The sequence below is a fragment of the Pleurodeles waltl genome, chromosome 12, assembly GCF_031143425.1.
Source record: "Pleurodeles waltl isolate 20211129_DDA chromosome 12, aPleWal1.hap1.20221129, whole genome shotgun sequence".
Classification (NCBI taxonomy): Eukaryota; Metazoa; Chordata; class Amphibia; order Caudata; family Salamandridae; genus Pleurodeles; species Pleurodeles waltl.
The window spans coordinates 634787738-634805867 of record NC_090451.1 but is presented as its reverse complement, the minus strand read 5'-3'; the positions used below and the strand labels follow the sequence as shown (position 1 = coordinate 634805867).

General features: G+C 49.1%; 1 protein-coding gene and 1 long non-coding RNA gene across 2 annotated transcripts in view; one reads left to right on the top strand and one right to left on the bottom strand.

The window, feature by feature from the left end:
• Positions 1-18130, bottom strand: part of S100A1 (S100 calcium binding protein A1) — a 714879-nt gene that overhangs the window by 241204 nt on the left and 455545 nt on the right. The window contains exon 5 of the mRNA XM_069218075.1: positions 2386-2430. The gene's annotated coding sequence lies outside the window, so the exon portion shown is untranslated. The remainder of the gene's footprint in view (positions 1-2385; positions 2431-18130) is intronic.
• Positions 1336-2565, top strand: LOC138268447 (uncharacterized). The gene is made up of 2 exons (XR_011199999.1): positions 1336-1843; positions 2429-2565. It is a non-coding gene; the product is annotated as an uncharacterized lncRNA (long non-coding RNA).

Below are 18130 nucleotides of genomic sequence, written 5' to 3'. Positions count from 1 at the left end.
AGCGTTAGTGAACTTTGGAGTTGCACTGTAAAAATGAAATGTATGTCGGAGAGAGGCTATGGAGAGATGAACTGCACCGTTGGAGAGTAGAAGTGAAAGAATTTATGGAGACGGAGGTCTTCGGTGGGCGTCGAAAAAGATTTCTGCACCAGGTGTCACCAGCGCTAAGGCCAGCCCTGTCGGACACTACTACATGAGATAGATGTTCTAGGTCAGCACAGGTCCTAGAGAAAGGTGGCTCTAATGGGCCCTTTAAGCACATGGAATGTGACTGGCTGTGACACATCACACTTAGGCACATATTTATACATTTTGACCCTTACTGCGCAAACGCTTGCGTGAATACAGAGCGCCAGCCGGTCACCAAATTTATGGAATCCCACAAGCCGGCGCAAAGGGTGGGCTAGCACCTGGAAAAATTATGTTAGCCGGGTTGGGGTGGTGGTATGGGGGAAGGGGGTTTTGCACCAAAAAATGACGTTAGGCTGGTTACAGTAAGAAAAAGAAAAGCCTCTAAACAGTCTAGCATCATTTCCTGGCGCAAAACCATCCATACTACGTGACTCCTGTCTTATAAAAGACAGGAGTCATGCCCTCCACCCCAATGGCCAGCACAGGGGACCAGGGTCCCCTGGGCATGGCCACATCACCCTGTGCTATGCAGGGGGCCCCAAGTTGGGCCCCAATAGCACTTTAATTTTAAAATAAAAAATACTTAACAAAACGTGCACCAATTACCTGGGATCGGGTCCCCCATCCTCCAGAGTCCCTCTGTTGTGGGTGGGGGTGTTCCTGGGGCTTGGGGAGAGCACCTGCGGCCCCATTCTATGGTGTTTAAACATGGCAATGGGTCCACAAGTCCCCTAATGCCTGGTCTGAGCCAGGCATTAAATAATGGTGCAAAGCAAGCTGTGCACCATTATTTGGTACCACCTCCCACCAGTGCATCATTTTAGCACTGGTTATAAATATGGGGCTATAGGGTTAGCACAATTTTTTAGATGGGAACGCCTACCTTGCATCTCATTGACGAAAGGTAGTTTCACGCATCTAAACAATTGTGTAAACTCCAATATTTTGAGGTTAGACGGGTCTAACGTCAAAACACTAATTATGGAGTTCATTTTGCACCGAATTTGCATTAAAAAATGACACAAATTTGGTGCAAATGGAGTATAAATATGCCCCTTGGTGCTGAGTAGTTTCAGGCCGTCTTCGTCTCACTTACACATCGAAAGCAGAAGGAAGCAGAACGCAGCCAAGAGGCAGTCTCAAAGGCTTGAGCAGAACCCAGCACAGGCTAAGTGATGAATCATGGGTAAAACCATTCCCAGAAATGCCAGGCACTCAGTTGGCTGGACAGCAGTAAGTGAGGCAGAAACATGGCAATGCAGATCCAAAGGTGGTACTCTTAAAGGCAAGGACACAGCTTACTGACTTCTGGCAAGAAAAGCACAGAAGAAAACTAATATTTGTCTTTACCGGTTCCTATATGTGATGGGCCGGCGCGATGCGGCCCGTCCATTACTCCGACTGGTGCTGACGCTGTCGGGAATAACCTGGTTCTACCAACGGGGCCAGCGAATCCCTAAGGACTTCCGGGTTCAAAGGAGGAGCCGGGATGATGGTGCGCGGGGACGAAATCATCATAAAAACGGCAGACGGCAGAGAAGAGGAGCGCAGCGGCGACGGTATACCAAGGAGCAGCGCGGGAGGTCAGGACGGTGAAAGAAGACGGATTCCAGGAGGAGAGAGGCTGAGAGACGTGGCAGAAACAGCGGCAGCCCAGGAGGCACAACGCAAGACTACAAGCCATGTATCAAGAGAAGCATGGCAGACTCAGGTGCATCCTGGGACGGTTTAAGGGGGACCAGGGTGGTTGGGAAAGGGGAACAAGGGGAGTAGGAACCAAGGGGGAGTGGGGAGGTCGAGTGAGGGAGGAGCGTGAAGGCAATAACGTGAAAGAGGGGGAAGAGGGAATGTCCACATAAAAACCAAAAGCGAGAAACCCTAGGGCAGTAGACAGGATGCAGAAATACGCCCCACAAGGACAAGAAGGAGACAGAAAGCGCAGAAGGGTAAAAAGAAGGAAAGAGAGAAAGAGACAGAGAGACCCACAATACAGTAAGAAGAGTAAGAGAGGAGAAGACAAGAAAAGGACATTACAACAGGATATATATATATAGGAACCAAGACAGAAAACAGAAGTCTGTAACCCATGACAGGAAAAGGGTCAGTGGAGGAGAAGCAATGGAAAAAAAGGCAATAGAAAAGAAGGAGAAAGAAAATTTCTTTAGAAGGAGAGAGAAATATTCCTTCAGAAGGAGAGAGAAGGAAAAAGAGCAGAGTAGAGAAAGAAGGAACCACAAAGATAAAAGGACTTACATATATCCTATCTTGTTCTTTTCCCACATGCGCTTCCTGAAAGCCCTGCAAGAGAGAAAACCAAAGAAGAGGTGAAAGCCCAGTATAAGAAACCCGAAGAGGAAACAGCACAAGAAAGACATTCATATGTCATTACAGATATTCCTAAACCTTAAATAAATCACATCTGCACTCACAAAAGCCTTTCTCTTTGTGTCGTCATTGACCTACCCCGGTCACACTATATTAGCTTTGTCCAGCCTTGAAAACTAGACTGCAGTATGTAAGAAAATATTTTTATTCAGCTCTCACCTGAGCATTGAACAGGCAATGTAAATCCATGCCGTTGTCTCACTTCAGAACTCAAATGTGGATTTGGTTGATTGCACCTATTATCACAGATAACTAAAACCACTGACTATGGTGTCTTCTATGTTCGCGCCCTATTTTTATGTCGAACGCAAGCGCTCTGTCATGTTGTAATCCATCTGTGGTCTTTTAACAATGCCCACTGCACACCCATCATCATCACTTGTTCATGGGCTTGCCTTTCAAAAATCCTTTGTTATCATTGGTAAATGCTTTACGTTTGTCCCTTCTTGGCACAGTTTTGTTACCTTCTTGGCCATCAAACCTGTTACATGGATAATTGCATTTTTGCCAATACATTTGACTGAGAGCAAACTTCTTATTCCTTTTGTGCCTCTTCTTAGCACTCAGGCTCATGGCAGCCATGGCGCTTTGAATCGGCTCACTTACGTCAACAGTTTTACTTTTCATTTTCAATTTATGTGGTAAGAAAAGTCCAGTTAGGAATTTACAACGCTAATAGCTCTTACTCGAGCAAACACGAGACCCACTGCATTGCAAATGCTTTTTTAGTCTGCAAACGTGCAGTACTGCAGGACATGAGTATGAGAAACTTGGGGAGATAAAAAAGCAGACACAGCTGAGGGAATAGAAAACAAGACCCAGGCCCAGAAAGCACAGAAAAAGACAAACTGTGTGGACAAACGGTACCACAAATAAAGCGCTAATTTTAAAGTGAAGTTAAATGTTGGATTAATCTGTAGGTGCAGCACACAACTGACAATGCCAAAAGAGCACCCATACTTCCCTTTATCTGATCACAATTGTGCATGACTGCTCTCGCATGGGCTAGCACATTATAAAGAGACCCACTGGCTTTGCAAGTGCTTGTCATTTTGATTGCGATCTCTACATTTTACAATTTTTTAGTTTTTAATTCAGCATTGGGGGAGGTGTGGCTTATCTAATTTAAGAGATTTGAATCTGTTATCCCTATGAAAACATTAGGTCTGAGGCGAAGCTCTGATTGTGGCAGGGAAGGTGTAGAGTTGTAGTAGGTTGTTTTTGGTCGGAAGAATTTCATAGGACATTTGTCGATGTGTTCTCCTACCTCACTCTGGATGTTGAAATCTCCTGGAAAAATCTGACTGGAATTTAATCTAATAGGATCAAGTAGTGGCAAGCAGGAGGAAAAGGAAAACCACCAGGTTTCTTTGAGTGCAATAGTGTCACGGTCACAGTCTAAGATAAAGGCATTTTTGCAAGTTTCACACAGGAGTGCCATCTTGATGTGTTGGTGTACGAGGTGTGTTTTCTTGGTTGAGAGGAGGTGAACCTTCTCTAGCTGCTTTGGCAGAATGTTCTTTGTGTTTAGGGTATGAAGATGTGGAGATTGTGGAAAGAGGATGTGTGGTGAGACCTGTGATGATGGAGTGTTCAGGTGTATGGGAAAATTGGGCGTAATGTAATTAGATGGGTGCTCGAACTACTGGGGCTGAGGTGCATAATGTGTTCTTCTGGAATAAGTGTGTTGATTGAGGTGTCCAGGAAGAATTAGGCGAGTGCTTGTGACTCAAAGATGAAGAGTCTAGTTTGCAGACTTTCTGTCACATCCGGCAGGTGATCTAGCTTCAGTTTGCTGCCTGGAGGGGATCTCACCTGGCAGATTCGGATGGACTGTTCCCTTGAGGATCAGGTTCAGTAAAAAAAATACTTTATTCGGTTTCATACAGAAAACCATAAAAGCAATCATAACATACAAATACATGTATTATTTACTGCTTTCTTTTGTATTTCACAGCCAATGGTCCTTGTCTAAAAGAAAAGAGAAGACCCAGAGAAGCTTGCCACCATAATATACCCATAATCATAAAATAGATTTAAGTATTTAAAACACTATTGTACCTTAAAAATAGGCCTTCACCTTCAGAATATATCAACTGCAGTTTGGAGTGAGCCTTTATCAACATAAAAGTATAAAACTACTGATTAAAACCTGATGACCAAGTGAACATATGATGACTGGAATAAATACAAGTGGAACCTTTTTGCGCCCCACATCCTCTTTTGGTACTGTTGCTTACCAGTAACCATCTCACTATCAAAACAACCCAATCCCACTAGGATTTCTACTCCAGCTGAAGCCCTTCCAGTCCAAAGTGCAAATGCATATGTTCCCAGGGCACCTGCTTGTGCAATCTTCTATTTCAGTCTCCAAGCATGAAGAAGATACCTGGATAGTGAGTATACTAGCCATTCAGTGCTATCAGATTTAAGAATCTAAGGGCCAGATGTAGGAAAATGCCAATTTGCGACTTGCAAATTGCGAGTCCCTGCGACTCGCAAATTGGTATGCAGAACGGTGTCTCAGACACCGTCTGCGAGTCGCTATGGGGTCGCAATGACCCACCTCATTAATATTAATGAGGTGGGTCGCAAATTGCGGCCCCATAGCGAGTCTAGGCACTCGCAAACATGGAGGCCTGCTGTCGTCAGCAGACCTCCATGTTCGTGACTGCTTTATCAATAAAGCCGTTTTGTTTTTTTAAGTGTAGCCCGTTTTCCTTAAAGGAAAACGAGCTGCACTTAAAAAAAAAAAACGAAACCTTTAGTTTCGGTATTTTTTCAGGGCAGGTAGTGGTCCCTTGGACCACTACCTGCCCTGAAAAAATTGTTTTGAGTCCATTCGCAAAGGGGAAGGGGTCCCATGGGGACCCCTTCCAATTTGCGAGTGGGTTACCATCCACTTGAAGTGGATGGTAACTGCGATACCATTTGCAACCGCATATGCGGTCGCAAATGGTATTGCATGCCACTCCGAATCGCAAATAGGAAGGGAACACCCCTTCCTATTTGCGATTCTGATATGCATATTGCGAGTCGGTCCCGACTCGCAATATGCATTTCTGCATAGGGAAATGCTGTTAGCGAGTCGCAAACGGCAATTTTTGCCGTTTGCGACTCGCTAATCGTTTCCTGCATCTGGCCCCTAGTGAAGTCCTTTATATGACTTCATGCGCAAATATGACATATCAGCTTTAACCAAACTCTCCTAATGTCAATATATCTGGGGCAAAAGAACAGACAATGCTCCACAGATTACATGTTGGCTGAACACAAGAGACAATATGGCATTGTGGCATTACCGGCCCACCCACTGCAAACCCCGTTCAGTGAAAGGATGTCCTATCTAAATTCTAGTTATAGTCTTTTTGCCTGCTAGTTCGATTTGATCTAACATACTCTCATATTTTAATTGGTCGGTGAAGGTCAAAGAGTGCTGCTCCTAGACTCTTTGCTCGATAGATTTCAATTGCTGGAATGGCTGGCCTATAGGCTGAGGATTGCAGTTTCTTATAAATGGCTGATGTTACCTACTGCAATGTCAGTTGGCTCTTCTCAATTTGTGTGGACCACGATAAGGTGTTAGTAAGTCGGACCCCCAAATAATCAAATTGCTTGACTTCCTCCAACAGGGAACCTCCCAGTTTAACTCTACACCTAAACAATTTGTGAGGGTTGAAGCTCATAAATTTGGTTTTACCTAAATTAACTTCCAGCCCAAGTTCCCCACAGGTTACTAAAAACCGATCAAGTCAGTTTTGTAACCACAGGGGAGTCTCAGATATTAGCAGGGTATCATAAGCAAAGATGAGATCTTTTGGCCTGCTAACACTGGAAGGTCACTGCTGCAATCAGCTAGAGATTCTATCAACCTGTTGATAGATAAAGTGAACAACATCGGGGCTAATAAACACTCCTGTCCTACACCTCTGTTAACTTTAATGCCTTCAGTCAAATCACCTTTGCTACCCCACCTAACTTGGGCAAAGTTGGTATTATGGAGTCTAATAATTGCAAGATGTTTCTTGGAAGATCCATCTGCTTCAGAGGAGATCAAATGCAGCTCGTAGGCCTACAAAAACTTCATATACATGTTCTCTTCTTATAGTTACATAACTAGATAGAGGAAGTGAAAAATGTGATCAGTGGTCCTAGTGTTTCCTGAGAAGTGCCTGCAAAATAGATTCTGCGAGACATCAATCAGACTGATGGATCCATAGTTTAATGGAACATTTTTATCACCCTTAATAAATACTGGAACTACTTCAGCCTCCAACCAGGACTCCGGGATCTCTGCACCCTCGGATATTATGTTGAAACTCTGGTTGAGAAGATAAGCCCACACCACAGGTTCAGGGAGAAAAATATCTCCTGGTATTTTCTCCAGCCTTGGTGCTTTACATCTATTCAGGGGAGTGAAGCTCAGCCTAGATTTCAAATACAATACAATTTGTTAGTCGTCAGCTGGGGCACAAATACTATCTGACTCTCCGTTGTCCTTTTTACGTGATCCATTGTCTACCTTCTTTGTGTAAAGGGCACTAAAATGGGTTATCCAGGTCTGGGGTGGGATATGAAAGTCTTCTTCCTTAACTTGATTTTTAGAACCTTTTGCTATCAAATGCCAAAATTCCTTGCTATCTTTACATTAAGCTGCTTCAATTAGGTCCCTCCATTTTTTGACTTCCCAGGTCCTTTTGGCCGTTCTCTGTGCGCTTGTATTTTGTTTCCGTAGTTAGGCTACATTAAACCTGTTCCTTGATTTGATGGCTCAGATCAATTCTTCCCTAGCCGCTTTGCAGCATTCATCGAAACATTCTGCTTGATTGTTGCTAACCATCGTAGTCCTTCCCTCCCTGAGAAAGAAGATTTTGAGCTACAATCTACAAAACAACTCAAAGGTGGGGATTATATTTCCCTCATGAGGATCATTTATGTCGAAGATCGCCTGAAGAATTCCTGTATATATTTGTGCTAGAGTGGTTATGTTACTCTTAATTGTAGGCCACTTAACCCTTCTCCTATTATTATTAACCGCTTTTGGGATGGAATATTTTTCTCTCAAATGTGCATGGGGCTTAATATACCTAGAATATAATTCTAATTCCAGTGCATTGTGGTAACTACCAAGACTTTCTTAAAGTTACTTTCAAGTCTGCCAGGTACTGCCAACAATGTGTATCCAGGAGAAAGTATCCAATTCCTGTTCTACAGTTGATCTTCTTTAAAGTAAATCTAGGGGATTATCTGAATCTGAGCGGCCATTGAAGGCCTGAATTCCATGTTTGAGGCAAAAGAGCAAATATGAAATGCTACTTTAGTTTTTCTAATGTAACCCAGGCTAGGGATACCACTTGCCTCATCCTCCTCCACCAGATTTGCCATCATATCAAATGGTTAATTTGAGGTGTTGAATTCCCCCACTAATAATAGGGGTCTAGAGAACTCAAGATTTTCCAAAAAATCATCCAAGGCTACTATGGTAGGGAAGGTGTGGTGTTGAGAAGTAAATCTGTTATCAAAATTAGCTATGAGAATTCCCCCGTCACGTTTCAGTTTCAGTGCCAGTTAATCTTTGGACCCGATAGCTAGACTTTTAATAGAACAGATCAAATGGGTTCTAACCCAGATAGAAGGCCTCCTATTACACAGCCTATTGGAGTCGGGTAGCCTCTATGCTATAGTTTAGGAACCCAGTCCGATGTACTGTCTCTGTCATCCATGTTTCTTGGAAAAGACAAACATCAAGATCGTCTATGAACTTCCCCCATTCTTCTCTGTTAAGTTTAGACTTTAAGCCCGCTAGATTCCAGGATAGAATTTTAAACTTTTTATTATCCATGGCAGCTCTAAGGATTGCCCCCCTACCTATCCAATAGTGCTGCAATTCAGATACACGTCCCGCCATCAAAGATACTAGAGTCCCCGCCCACCACCACCGCCTCACCTAACGTTCAGAATCAGGTTCAGGAGTGATTTGCATGAGGCACAGGGGCGAAGCTTCAGGGAGAGTGTATCTGAATTGCAGTACACCCCCCCTATTAAATGTATCTTTTGATAAATAGTTGAGTACAAGGGCTTTTAGTTGGGTATGGTGAGGTGTCTGTAGGATTTCTACAGGAATTGTACACACACAAACAAAAACGCACACACACTTTCTCCCTCACTCTGTTTGGGAATACTCAAAAATGCTGTTTATTCCACAAAATAATGTTCTTTCTTTCACTTAGTGCCCCTACCAAGCTGCAATCATCTCCCTTCAGGCAGTTCATATTGGAAGTGAATTAAATATTTGTGCTCTGGTCAGTATAAGTGGCCGTGAGGAAGTATGCAGCAATTATTTGCAAGTCTCATTAATCATGCTTACAGGCAGTTGTAGAGGGTGTAGTTGTGTGCAGTTGTTTTAATGTATCTAGACTGAACTTGTAAGTTGGTTTGCAGAGGGATCACATTTCTGGTTATGGTAACCAGAGACAGTAAATTTTTTTCCCTGTAACAGTTATTGTAACTTGAGATGAAGCATCTGATTTAGAATATGGCATCACAAACGTCATGGACGTTTTAAAAGTGCCATAAGATATAATGCACGTCTAAAAAGTGGCATAGGCAATAATGCACTTCTAAAGGTGGATCGATGATCAGTAATATTTTGTGACGAAGTAACCGTCCACCAAACTCTAAATTGAGTTCTATGTAGAAAAAGCATAGGGGGTCATTCTGACCCGGGCGGGCAGCGGTCGCCGCCCGCCTGGCGGGAACCGCCAAATGGCCGCCACGCGGTCAAAAGACCGCGGAGGCCATTCTGACTTTCCCGCTTGGAGGGCGGGCGCCCGCCAAGGGAGCGCCCACCGGCCCAGCGGGAAAGGCCCTGCAACACAGAAGCCGGCTCCGAATGGAGCCGGCGGTGTTGCAGGGGTGCGACGGGTGCAGTTGCACCCGTCGCGATTTTCACTGTCTGCTATGCAGACAGTGAAAATCATGCTGGGGCCCTGTTAGGGGGCCCCTGCACTGCCCATGCCAGTGGCATGGGCAGTGCAAGGGCCCCCAGGGGCCCCACGACACCCGTTCCCGCCATCCTGTTCCTGGCGGTAAAAACCGCCAGAAACAGGCTGGCAGGAAGGGGGTCGGAATCCCCATGGCGGCGCTGCTTGCAGCGCCGCCATGGAGGATTCTCCCAGCCGGGGGTATTCCGGCGGGAAACCGCCGGACCCGGCTGGGCGACCGCAGCTGTACCGCCGCGGTCGGAATGCCTAATGAAGCACCGCCAGCCTGTTGGCGGTGCTTCCGTGGACATCCAGGGTTGGAATGAGGGCCATAGTGTCTAGTTCCACCACAGTGCGTTCTTAGTAAAAAAAAGAGTAGTTCAGTTTAACAGCAGCTATGTCTGAGACTTATGTGTTTGTCACTAATTAAGATATACATGCTTGAAATAAGGAATTGGTGTGTGTGGTATTTGAAGCTTTTTTGAATGGTAATCATATACAATTTATAAGGTTTTGTTATATGCATCATGCAGCCTGAATTAATACGACAGACTTTACTTTAAGTTTAGTGTTTATAATAAGATCCAAAAGAAGTAACCTAATGATCTTGCAGGAGATTCAAAATGGTCTCTCAGCAATATTCACTTTGGGGTGTACTCAGTACAGAGAGGTATGTGGTAGTAGGGGTTGCATTAGGTGTAAAGCCTCTGCCTCAGCTACAATCTTACATTTAGATGACACCACACTGAGGTGCAACAGTTGCATTGGTGCAAATTAACATCAGTGTGGAGAATATTACGCAGTACAAATCATATATAAGAGCAATATACACTTCAGGTACAAAATGAATTTTAGGTGCAGGTTAATCCTTGGTGCAAATTAAGGATGCTAGTGGTATCATATGTTGGTGCATGATCACATTTCAGTGTAAAAAACACTTGAGTGTGAAAACACCTGTAGAAGAAAAACCAATTTAAGTGGAATTCACTTACAGGTGTGAAATTATTTTTAGTGTCAAAATCGCATTTAGGTAAATAAAAGCAACTACGGTGCAGACTCTGTGGGCGCGTGGAACCACTTATGCCAACAGATGTTCAACAGTAAAGGAAACTACTGCACTCTTTTTTTCTCCAAAGTAATAACAAAATTTAATCTATGTCAGCAAAAACCAGCCAACGCGTTTCAGCTCCAAACAGTCTTGTTCACGGCTGGTTAGTCCTTCTTCAGTGCCCATTAAATACTACTACACAGTCAGCCCATAATGAGGCATTCTGGGACATGTAGTTAAAAACATATATATGACAAGGTATAACAGAATGGAGACAGTAAAGAACATACTATATTGAACAAGACTAAGTGGGTCATTACAACATTGGCGGTAAAAGCCGCTTACAGCCGTGTAGATGACCGCCAACACACTGCCGTGGAATTCCGCCACAGCTATTATGACCCACATCTCGAAATCCGACAAAATTCAGACACCCACACAAGTCCGCCACACCAAAGGTCAGTGATAAACTGGCAAAAACAAAACCTCCACCGTCACGCCAACAGAAATACGCCCACGCTATCACGACCCACGAATCCATGTGGCGGTCTTTCAACCGCGGTATTCCATTGGCGGTACACACCGCCGCGCTCAAAATAAACACACTCCTACAAAACATCCCCACATTGGACAATTCCAAATACACACACCTGATACACATACACACACCACATCCACACACCCAATACAATATAAAACACCCACCCACATCACCCACAAACCCCTACTACCAAAAATTCCAAAAGAAGGCCAGAGAGAGACACCACCATCCACAAACTAGCAGCCACAGGCACTCAACACCATCACCCACACAACTTCCACGCACAAAACACCACACACCACTACATATCACCACACTTATCACCACACACACCACCCCACACATCACTTACACCACCCCATGGCACGGCAAAGACACCCCAGGTTCTCGGAGGAGGAGCTCAGGGTCATGGTGGAGGAAATCTTCCGGGTAGAGCCACAGCTATTCGGATCACAGGTGCAGCACACCTCCATAGCTAGGAAGATGGAGCTATGGCGAAGGATAGTCGACAGGGTCAACGCAGTGGGACAGCACCCAAGAAATCAGGACGACATCAGGAAGAGGTGGAACGACCTACGGGGGAAGGTGCGTTCCGTGGTCTCAAGACACCACATTGCGGTACAGCGGACTGGCGGCGGACCCCCACCTCCTCCCCCACAACTAACAACATGGGAGGAGCAGGTCTTGGCGATTCTGCATCCTGAGGGCCTCGCAGAAGTCGGTGGAGGAATGGACTCTGGTAAGTCAAACCTTTAACTATCATATCCCCCACCCTACCTGCATGCTATCACAGACCCCCACCCTCGGCCCCTCCCCTATCACTCCAACTCCTCACAAATGTACTAATAACACAAACCACACATCCCAACACCAAGCCCTGCATGACACAACAAAGCATGGACACCCATCACTAAAGCATGCCCACTGCAAATACCCATAACACCCCCCTCAACCATCATCACACAAGCCCCCACACAGGAATGCTAGCACTGGGGTACACGGTCACCCACCCATTGCACACCATGACACATACAGATGCAATAATCATGCTTTTACACCCCTGCAGGACCACGACCCAACGTCACCAGACAGGAGGGTCCAGACATCTCCACCCCACCCACAGAAGAGGCCCACAGTGATGACAGCAGCTCTGTACTACTGGATCCAGATGACCAGCCCGGACCATAGTGGGCCTCGGGACAGTTGGTTCCCCTCGCACAGGCACAGGCCACCACAGACCTTCCACCCTCTGGTAGCACCAGCACAGCACCCACCCAGCGGGCCCATGCCTCCATCCCCAGGACACGTCAATCAGCTGTGTGTCCACCACTACAGGGAACCCAGGATAACCCACCACCCCAACAACAACAGGGACCTGGGGGCAGTGGCAGTGGGCACACGGTCCAGGGGACGGAGGCACAGGAACACAGGGGAACTGGGAGGACTGCCGTGCGACAGGGGGCGGACAGGCCAAGGGAACCCACTCTCCACGAGGCCCTCTCCTCCATCATGGGAGCGTACTACCACTCCCAGGAGACAATGGCAACGGTCCTGGCCAAGTTTCAGGAGACCCAGCGCATTCAGGAGGAACAGTATTTGTGCTTCAGGGAGGAACTCAGAACCATCAGCTCCGCCCTGGGCACCATCGTAGGGGTGCTGAAGGAAATACTTACCACCAGGAGGGACACTGTGGCACTACAAGGGGCCCCCGACACTAGCATGGACGATGAACTCCCCACCACCTCCGCCGGCACTAGTGGACAGGAGGCACCGCCCCAGGACCAACACACCAGCACCCCACCCCCTGCAGACGGAGAACCACCCGCAAGCGGTCCCTAAAATCCAGGAACAAGACAGACCACGATGCCAAGCCCCTGCCAAGAAATGAGACCACCCTGATTGTCAAACCACTGTCCCACTTTGTAACCCTGTCTATATTGGAACTGCCCCAGCTCCACTTCCTATGCCCATATGGGCAATGCACCTGTGAGACTAATAGACTGGACTCTGCCATGGACATTCCTCCACCATCCCCCCTCACCATTTTACAACCCCCTCCAATATTGAGGACTTCAATAAACACCCTTGAAGCACAAAACAATCTGGAGTCAGTCTGTGATTTCGAAATTGTGTATTAGCAATGGCAGTGACAAAATCCTTTTTCAAATGTAATGTCAACATACCTATGTCACACATCTCAAGTCCATGAGGAATCTAAGCAGATGACACACGTTGGAAACCACACCTGTGAAACCGTAAGGGAAAATGACAACTCAGTGACCATACACTGGTTGAAATCGACAGACAGGATAGAGGTAGAAGTGTTAAAGTACTTGTAGTAGGCAGGAAAGTTCTCTCACCTGTGTGTCACTGGAAATATTGCTGGATGACTGAGTCCCTGTTGTCAATATCTTCTTCCTCTGCTTCCTCCTCATCACTGTCCACAGGCTCCACAGCTGCAACAACACCGCCATCTGGACCATCCTCCTGCAGAAAAGGCACCTGTCATCGCCAAGCCAAATTGTGAAGCATACAGCAGGCCACGATGATCAGGCACACCTTCTTTGGTGAGTAGAATAGGGAACCACCTGTCATATGGAGGCACCTGTACCTGGCCTTCAGGAGGCCGAAGGTGCGTTCGATCACCCTCCTAGTCCGCCCATGGGCCTCATTGTAGCGTTCCTCTGCCCTGGTCCCGGGATTCCTCACTGGGGTCAGTAGCCATGACAGGTTGGGGCAACCAGAGTCCCCTAATAGCCACACACGGTGCCTCTGGAGTTGACCGATCACATAAGGGATGCTACTATTCTGCAGGATGTAGGCGTCATGCACAGAGCCAGGGAACATACCATTTACCTGGGAGATGTACTGGTCTGCCAAACATACCATCTGTACATTCATGGAATGATAACTCTTCCGGTTCCTGTACACCTGTTCACTCCTGTCGGGGGGGACCAAAGCTACATGGGTCCCATCAATGGCACCTATGATGTTGGGGATATGTCCCATGACATAGCAGTCACCTTTCACTGTAGGCAAGTCCTCCACCTGACGGAAAATGATATAGCTCCGCATGTGTTTCAGAAGGGCAGACAACACTCTGGACCTCACGTTGGAAAACATAGGCTGGGACATCCCTGATGCCTTGGCCATTGTTGTTTGAAATGACCCACTTGCAAGGAAATGGAGCACTGATAGCACCTGCACTTGAGGGGGGATTCTTGTGGGATGGCGGATTGCTGACATCAGGTCAGGCTCCAACTGGGTACACAGTTCCTGGATTGTGGCACGGTCAAACCTGTAGGTGATGATCAAACTTCTTTCCTCCATTGTCGACAGGTCCACCAGCGGTCGGTACACCGGAGGATTCCGCCATCTCCTCACATGTCCCAGCGGACAGTGCCTATGAAGGACAACAGCGACCACAGAGTCAAACAACTCAGAGGTATGTACCCACAGTCTACACAGAACACCATTCATACACAAAATGTGGCCTGTATTTGTGTTGTGAGACAAGGCCTAGGTATGTGTGACGCAGTTGGTAATTAGGCCATGTGGGCCCCTGAAATGGCGGCTGCCTGACCTGTAAAGTGGGACAATGGGATGTGAGGTAACTGCGCTGGCGTTGTACACCGTCGCGGTAGGCGGTCGAAGACCGCGGCGCAATGCTGCATTGGTTAACATTGGACCCTATGGGTCCCAGGAGCCAATGACGATGTACGCCGGCGGTGATGGTACGCACCACCGCGGACATGACCGCTCCGGACGTGACCGCCATTTTCTATCTGTTGAATCACTCAATACCTGATCTTCGACAGGAGAGGACCTACACTGCAAGTGCTGCTGTGACCTCGGTCTGGAAGAGACAATGGCTCGTGCGTCTGGGGAAAGGGCCCCTGCCTTCACTGCAGAAGAGTTGGAGAAGCTCGTCGACGGGGTCCTCCCCCAGTACACGCTACTCTACGGTCCTCCAGACAAACAGGTAAGTACACAGGGAGCATGTTGTATGGCCTATGCCTGTGTGGAGAGGGCTGGTTGTAAGAAGGACGGGGGCAGAGTTCTGCGTGCATTAAGGACTGTGAATGCATGTGCCACATGGCAAGGGTAGGGATGTGGGCCACTCACTTTGACGGTGCAGTTGGTAATGACTTCTCTTCTTCCCCTGTACATGTCATGTAGGTCAGCGCCCACCAGAAGAAGGATATTTGGCGTGCCATCGCCAAGGACATCCGGACCCTGGGGTCCACCACAGACGGAGCACCCACTGCCGTAAAAGATGGGAGGACATTCGTCGCTGGAGCAAGAAGACGGCGGAGGCTCAGCTGGGGATGGCCTCCCAACGTGGGAGGGGTGCCCGTCGAACCATGACCCCCCTGATGTTCAGGCTCCTGGCGGTGGCCTACCCTGAGTTGGATGGGTGCTTGAGGGCATCACAGCAGACACAAGGGGGTGAGTACACTATCATTCAGCAGACTTTGCGTGCAGTGAAGGTGTCTGGGTGGGGGAGGAGGGCTGTGGGTTTCCCGAGGCAAGGGCGAGTTCCGTAGGCAAGGCCCCCCGTAAGGCAGGCCATATGGCACCCCACCCCACCTCTGTAGAGGGCCAAGTACAGGTATTCATGCCCCTGTGTCATCTATGTGTGCAGATGTCGTCCATAGCCTTGTAGGCCATTTCCCTGGAATTGCGTCTGTAGAGCCCAACAGCGCGAGGTAGGGCAGGGGGCTGCTGTTTCTGTATTGTCCGCCAATGGTAGCGGTAAGCCATGCACTCAACCTGTCTTTCTTCTGTCGTCCCTCCCTTTTTGTGGTCTCCCTGTTCTTGTGTGCATTAGCATCATCAGGCGGAGGTACAGTGGCAACGGAGCACGAGGGAGCTGCATCCCATATGGCCATGGAGGGCCACACTACGGACTCAGAATACACCAGTGGGATGGAGGGCGAGGGGAGCACCACAGCAGTCACAGGATCTGCAACCGGCGATACGGACTCATCCTCCGATGGGAGCTCCCTTGTGGTGGCGGCAACTTCTGTGCCCCCCACTTCAACAGGTACAGCTGCCACCCCCCCTACCAGCACTGCCCTCCCAGCAGCCCCTCAGCCTTCACCCCGTGCCCGCTCACCCAGGAGGGTGGGCATCACCTTCGCCCCAGGCACCTCAGCCCCTGCCCCCGTCACCTCTGCTGCCCTCAGTGAGGAGGCCATTGACCTCCTCAGGTCCCTCACTGTTGGGCAGTCTACCATTTTGAATGCCATCCAGTGTGTAGAAAGGCAGTTGCAACATACAAATGCATTTCTGGAGGGCATTCATTCAGGTCAGGCTGCCCTTCATCGAACCGTTCAGACTCTGGCCTCAGCACTGATGGCAGCCATTGTCCCTGTGTCTAGCCTCCCCACTCCAACTTCCTCCACCCAGACCCAATCCCCTGTACCTCTGCCTATCCCAAGCACACCATCAGACCAGCCTGCACACACCTCAACACCCAAGGGAATCTCAGGCAAACATAAGCACCACACATCCCACAGGCACTCACGCAAGCATCACACAAATACAGACACACCAACATCCACTGCCTCCACTGTGTCCCCCTCCTCCTCGTCTCCCTCCTCCCTCCCAGTCTCGTCTACACTCACACCTGCATGCACTACCACTACAGCCACTACGTCCCGCACCAGCACACCCACCACCACACCCCGCTCATGTGCACTCACCACCCCCACTACCATTTCCACGTCCCCTGTGTCCTCTCCCAGTGTGTCTGTGATGCCCCCTCCGAAGATATACAAACGCAGGCACACACCCACCCAACAGCCATCCACCTCACGACAGCCTCCAGCCCATGCACCTGCACCCAAATCCACAAAAGTTACACCTCCTACAACCACCACCTCTTCCTCCACTCCCAAACCCCCTCCAGCTACCCGTCCCAGTGTCACAACAAAACTTTTCCTGTCCACCCTTAACCTATTCCCCCCCCCCCCAACTCATAGGTCCCGTACTAGCACCTCAGCCAAAAAATCTCCGGGACCAGTGGTGCCTGTTGTTACAGGTATGTGGAGTGCACCGGCCACCAGGCCAGCCAGTGTGTCATGGAGCCACAGCACAGCCAGTCCCCCCCGTGAAGCACCAGAAGTTGTAGAGTGCCCGACGGGAGAGGGGGAAGACTCCAGCCAGCCAAGCCGCTCACATGGGTCCCGGGGGGAGTGTCGACTCAGCTGTGACTCATCCCAAGGTGGGGAAGGGGCAGAAGAAAAATCTCCAAAGTCTGGGAGAAGCAGCACTGCGGAGAAGACCGCCATCATCCCCGCTGCCCAGGAGGCCTCCGCCAGCCCCATCGTCACTGCCCAGGAGGCCACCGCCGCCCGCATCGTCACTGCCCAGGAGGCCACCGCCAGCCCCATCGTCACTGCCCAGGAGGCCACCGCCAGAGTCACTGCCCGGGAGGCCACCGCCAGAGTCACTGCCCGGGAGGCCACCGCCAGAGTCACTGCCCGGGAGGCCACCGCCAGAGTCACTGCCCGGGAGGCCACCGCCAGAGTCACTGCCCGGGAGGCCACCGCCAGAGTCACTGCCCGGGAGGCCACCGCCAGAGTCACTGCCCAGGAGGCCACCGCCAGAGTCACTGCCCAGGAGGCCACCGCCAGCCCTATTGTCACTGCCCAGGAGGCCACCGGCAGAGTCACTGCCCAGGAGGCCACCGCCAGCCCCATTGTCACTGCCCAGGAGGCCACCGCCAGAGTCACTGCCCAGGAGGCCACCGCCAGCCCCATCGTCACTGCCCAGGAGGCCACCGCCAGCCACAGCCCAGCTGGCCAGGAGGGCCCCGCAAGCCATAGCCCAGCTGACCCATGAAGGACCGCCAGACACAGCCCTGCTGGGCAATGAAGGACCGCCTTGGGAAGGACCGCTGAACAGGGCAAATACCGCCATGGAAAGAACCGCTGAACAGGTCTGACACTGGCAACTCAAGCACCGCTGAACAGGGCAAAGACCGCCATGGAAAGCACCGCTGAACAGGTCTGACACAGGCAACTCAAGCACCGC